Below are 6,228 nucleotides of genomic sequence, written 5' to 3' on the forward strand. Positions count from 1 at the left end.
TTCTGGCCAAGAATATCAAATGTTCACTCCTTTATTGATTCACAAACCTTGCTTGAACAGCCTTATGACGAGTCAGACCCCGTGCTCGGAGCAAGGCTGCAGAGGTGCCCCAAGGGCTCAGTGTCCAACAGGAAACAGGATCTTCCCATTTCCTCTGGGAGCCCTGTGTGGTTCAGCTCGGCCCAACGCTTACTTCCTAAGCTCTTCTGCTCAGAGCCTGCACCAGACACAGGGCATCTGGGGTGAAAAAGGCACATTCCTGCCTCCCAGTGAGGAGCCTGGGCTCCGGTTGGATGAGGTCTGAATACTGGCACCTCCCCCAGCCCCTCGCCACCGCCCCCCCCCCCCGCCCCGCCCCGCCTCTAGGCTGTGGGAGCCTGGGACAGTGAATGCAGCCTCTCTGAGGTGCAGCCTCCTCGACTACGAGACTATGAGGCAGGGCGATGCGGTGGCTGCAGTTGCTGTGAGCCATGAAATGATGTATGGGAAGCCTTAGCCTGCTGCTGGCTCAGTGCTTAGGAGAGTATGATTTTTACTTACCTCAGAGGAACTCAGATGTCCATCTGCCAGACCTCATGTTGCCTCTGGCCCATCCTTTTGTCAGGAGGTCCCCAGGGAGCCCTTTGCTGCCAGCGTGGGAGGCCACCTGGAAGGTGTTCAGCAAAGAGCATCAGGAATAGTTAGGCCGGAGGGATCTGCTTACCTGTGGGGCTTGATTGGCAGGAACGGAAAGGTTCAGCTGTCCTGGGGCCTGAGGGGACAGGTGCTTGTATAAAACAACCACTGTGTGTGAGAAAGAGCTAGCCCAGTGCCTACTAGGTGCTGGCGCGGCGCTAGGAGCCTCACATACAACACGCATATGGGAGACTTCCCACCCTCCAGAGGACAGCCTGAGGCTCAGAGGGTTCAAGCCGCTGCCTCGGGCTGGGTCATTCCACAAGAAGACCTTGTAACAAGGACTGATACCAGAAAAGATCCCAGTCACACAGGGGTGGGCGTGGGGAACTGAGACAGGGAAGAAAATAAGCCGGTTCTGGGTGTGTCAATGAGCAGCTTGCTGTTGTGGGCAAATGAGGCTGGACCCTCACGAGCACCTCCAGAGACGGTGTAGCCTACAACCCCACGTTCTTCCACTGAGGGGTGAGGAAGCAGAGTGCATGTCTGCCAACTGCCAGCTGTCCCTGGGCGTAGGCTGCTGAGGGCAGCCCCCCTGGGCACCGCCAGCCTGCCTGTGAATGGAGTTGTGGTCCAGGGCTTGCAGGCATCTGCATGCCTAGGAATGGTGAGGTGTCACAGCATGTGGGCAGGGCCGTGACAGCTGTCAGCCGAGCCACCCATAAGACTGCTGCTATTATTGTGACAAACCCCTGGATTTGCTGTCTCTTGAATTGCTCACCCCTGAAACATTCATTACACCCACTAGAACAACAACCTACGTCTCTTCCCTCACTCTCTCACACACTCTCAGCACTTTGGTCTTTTGTCCCTGCAGTTCTGCGCCCACCTTGCAGACCCCTTGCCCCATCTTCCTTCTTAGGCTTAAATTCAAAGGTCAGGGTCATCCAGCCCTCCTTTCATGACGTCGGCTGGACAAGCCCCGCTGGCCACATTCTCCCTGTGTGTCTGGACCACTGCTGGGCAGACTCCTGTTACCATGTAGTCGGCACAGCAGCAGTTCATGGTCTGCAGCCTCTTCTAAGCTGTCAGTCCCCCCAACTTTCCATGTTTCCTTAGGAGGTTCTTTCTCACATTCTCCACACACATTATCCCTTATGGTCACCAGTCTCTTGGAGACAGTGCATCCCAACCTCCCCCTGCAGATGACCTCACCCCTTACTATGGAGCAAAAAGGCAACTCAAAAAGTAGAACCGCTTCATTTCCACAGATGCTCCAGCACCCTTCTCTCCAGCTGCAGGGAAAAGTAGTCCCACCTCCTGCCCAAGAGCAAATCCTTCTGCCTCTACAGAGCCCACCGCTTTCCCTGGCTCAGGGACCCGGCTCTCCATTAGCTCGCCCCTATCTGCATAACCTCAGCCCCTCCTGCCTGTCTGGCTTTCTCCCATCCACAGTTAAGCACGTGTAGATCTCTCCACCCTGGGGGCGGGGCGAGGGGCTGGAGATGCAAACACTTTCCAGGACCTGTCTCTCCCCCAGCTCCCACCGCATCCATCGTCCATCGTCTGTGGGCTGGCAGCCACAGCCAAGCTTCCTCTTCCCTTTCTCACTTCCCCTCCCTGCTCCAAGGCCTGCTGGGTGGCACTGTAGACAAACTACAGGGTCTGGCCGAAGTTAAGTCCTGCTTGATTGAGCGTGTTTGGCAGGGTAATAATAGGGGTGTAATAATTTATAGTTTTAATTTGAACATTTCACCTACAATGTCATATTGTATGCTTGAGTATGATACTGTGATGTTACAGAATTAGTGTTTATGATTTTGTATATAAAAAAAAGGGGGGGCGTTATTTGTGTCAGACCCTGTATATTTGGTCACTAGAAAATTCCTGGTCACTAAATCCTATCAGGATGTTGCTCTTCTACTAAATAAACGACATGCATTCAAATCCCATCTCAAGGCCAACTTCTGGGAGAGCTCAAACTAAAACACATGCCTGGCCTAGAACATCAGGGGCAAAGAAGAGCAGGTCACCATGACTGGCTTATCCCCGAAGACCAGGCATGTTGCTACCTCTAAAATGCGGATTTGGTTAGCGAAGAGCAAGGCAAGGATGGCTGTGGGGCTGGCAACCGATGGGAACCGCCAGAGTGCCCTTCAGGCCCCTCAAAATTAACCGCTCCCAAACTAAACTCATAGTCTCCCCCCAACCCCACCAAACTCCTCTGGTGTGTCCTGTCCAGGCGGTGGCACAACCAAACCACCAAGCAGAGACGTAGGGGCTGCTTTGACTTCCCTTCCTCTCATCCCCACATCGGCGGTCACACTTGACCTCGGTCACCACTGTAGGCTCTGAAACGACTTCCGAACCATCACTCGCCATGTTGTCACCTGCCTCCTGCGTTACGGCAGCAGCCTCCTCACCGCCTCTGCTCTCGCCTGCTCCCTGCCCGCCTCAGACCACTCTCTACTCTAATCTCTCTAAACTGTTCATCTGACCATGTCAGTCCTCTGCTCAGGATAAAATCCAAAGTCCTCTGCTTGGCAGTCAGGCCTCTTCAGGACACTGCCCCTCCCCAGACTGTCCCTGTCTTGAGCTCCACGTCCCAGCCCCCAGGTTGGTCTCCCACGTCTCCTCACATGCTGTGCCCTGAGCCTGGGTGGCCCTCCTTTCTGCTCCACCTTCCCCTGACAGACTAAGTTCAACCTTCAGGACATTGTCACCTCCTCCAGGAGCTGTCACAACCCCACCCCAAGCTTGGAGAGTGTCCCTCCCTGGGTGCACCCCCGGCACCGAGAGGCCCACCTGCGCTCTGGCTGGTTTTTCTGTGAATACCCTTTGTCTTCTCAGGCTTTCATTCCAGCGCCCAGCACTGGGCTTAGCCCAGAGCACAAACACTTGCCTCTGTCCCCCCTGCACACCCTCCCCTGGCACATCCTAAGTGCTCAGCTGCCATTTATGGATTGAACTGCTCAAGGGCACACAGCTGGAAAGCATCCTATCAGTTTGAGCCCATGTTTATCTTTGGACAAAGCACAAGCGGCAGGACGGCCTGCTGGTTAGGCATGGAGCTCCTAGACCCAGGACCATGTGGGTTCAAATCGAGTCCCTGGCATTTACTGGCTGTGTGATGCTGGACAAGCCACTTGGCCTCTCTGGGCCTCTGTTTCCTCACCTGTGAAATGAGAATGGCATCTCCTTGTTGGGTGCTGTGAGGATTAAACGGGTTGAGATACGTGGGGCGTGCAGCAGAGTGCCCGCCCCTAGTAAGCTCGGCTGCACGTCTCCCCTCATCCTGCATTCCAGCTGTGTGCGCTCCGAACGCTATGCTGACCTCAGGTCTTCTTGCACTTTTCTTTCTAACTCACCTGTCCTTGAAGTCACCTCTGAGTGAGGCCTCCCCTACCTGGCTGCCCCTCCCTCCAATCAGCAGCCTTCTCTCCTGGTCCCCAGGGGAGGTGGAGAAGCAACAATGTTGCCGTCACCTGCCCTCCAGGGTCACTAGGAAGTATCTGAGCTGCTCACAAGACAGTCAGCCCCAGGCACCTGAGGGCCTGCCGGTGAGTGTCCCCTGAGCGCTGAGGACCCACCTCAAACTTCCAGGGGTGTCCTGGCAGAGAGATGACGCTCCTCTCCATGGCTGGCTCTGCAGCATCCCAGAGCTCATGGACGCAGGGCTGGCCCTGATGGGGTGTTGCAACCATGTCTGAGGTGGGGGGCGTGTTTGCTACCCTGTGTGCCTGTTTTATCACTGTGTGTGCTTGTCCATCTCTACCCAGAGTAGCAGGTGGACATCTGCTATTAACCCGTCACCCTCAGGTACATGAACCCACCTCAGTGTCTATGCATCGGGCACCAAGGACACTAGTCTCTGTGGGTGCCTGTCCATTTCTGAGTGTGAATATGCCCTTTGATGACTGCACCCATCACTGTGCATTCATATCTGTTTCTTTGCACACATGCCCATCTCTGTGTATACACGTGGATCACACACACTTTTGCTTCTGCATATACACGTGTCCCTATGTTTGTGAAGAGATAGCTAGACCTGCATGTACCCAGCTCTCTCTCCAGATCTACACAAAGACTTCTGTGGGAATGTCCCTCACTAGATGTAGATCCATGTCTCAGGGCAAATGTCACAGCTGTGCGCGTGCATGACAGTCTCAGAGGATCTGTGCCTCTCCGCATGTAAACATCTAACTTTATAAGTGCATGCCTATTTCCCTGAGTACACAGCTATCTGCTGGTGTACCGTCTGTGTCTCCGTGTAAAATTACCACCTCCAGGTGTGTGTATCTGCGCCTGAGTGTTCATAATTCTGAGTATACATGCTTGCATAGTCCTGGTGCGCTCGTCGGTACCTGTTCCTCGCTAAGCCAGTTTTGTTTTCATATCTGCATTCTGTCCCTGTGCCTGAGTATAGGGTTGGTGCCCAGGGGATAGCAAGGGTCCTGCCTAACACTTCCCTTTTCCACAAAGGTCTGGGTGGCCAAAAAGGTGGAGGCAGAGGACAGGGAGCAGACACGCTGCCACCCTGGGGGTTTCTGGTTGGGCCCCGGTGAGACATGCCTCTCCATTAGCCAGAGCCCTAGGAACTTGGGGGAGCTTCCCCTGAGTATGGTCCTGGAGGCAGAGGCCAGAAGCAGGAACAGTCAGGAGCGCCTGCCCTCTGTCTGCAGGGGCGGGCCCTGCCTGGTGCGACAGGCTTGTGCCGAGTTCCTCTGCTGGGTCTGAGGGAAGCCACAGGGGTCAGCACAGTGCATGCAGATGTGTGGGGGTGGCAGTGGGGCCCTACATGATGAGGAGGAGAAGGCGGGGTGGGGATACAGACAGAAAACCAGCAGAATGAGAGAGAGGTGAGGGGTCAGGGAAAGAGGTGGAACGTTAGACGCGGGCGGAGGCAGAAGGAGCACTTCCTGACAAAGCCTCGGCTTGTGGTGGGCTGGGGTAGAATCCCCAGGGACAGCAGGACAAAGCCCATGGGGTCTCGCTGGCTCCTCCCACCCTTGGGGGCCACACACCAGCCCCAGGACTCAGACTTTGCCAGGGGGAAGAAACCACATCCCCTCCCTCTCTCTCCTGCCTCTCTGAGTCTCTCTTTTTCTCTTGCAGTTGCTCTACTCTGTCTCTGTTCCCAAAGGCGGGGGTGTGAGGGCCGCACCTGGGAATGATTTCCCAGAAAACCGGAAGGGCCAAGGACGAGGTGTCCTGAGAGCCCCCGGACAAAGGTGTGACCTTCCCAGCCTCCAGTTACTGACTGGGTCAACGGGAAGAAAGGGAGGAGAAGGCCAGGATCGCCACAATTTGTTGGGCCCACCTGGCTCGAGGCCTTCCACTAAACCTCCCATCTCTCCAGGGAAGAGGGTACTGTCTCCACATTACAAGCGAGGAAACTAAGTCCCAGCATGGCACAGGGCCTGCCCTGGAGCAGCAACTGGGCAGTGTGGGCACCCCCAGTCCCAGGACAGGGCGGGAGCGAGGGGTCCGTCCCAGGCCCGGGCGGAAGTTTCCGGGTTCCTGCTGTTATCCACAGTTCAAGTGGAATGACCAGGGGTTTGGGTTAGAAACTCCCTGGGTATGGAACCTCATTTCACATCTGACAGGCTACAC

This window comes from Pteronotus mesoamericanus, unplaced genomic scaffold, assembly GCF_021234165.1.
Source record: "Pteronotus mesoamericanus isolate MK-2021 breed Mesoamerican mustached bat unplaced genomic scaffold, CSHL_Meso_final contig_105, whole genome shotgun sequence".
Taxonomy (NCBI): domain Eukaryota; kingdom Metazoa; phylum Chordata; class Mammalia; order Chiroptera; family Mormoopidae; genus Pteronotus; species Pteronotus mesoamericanus.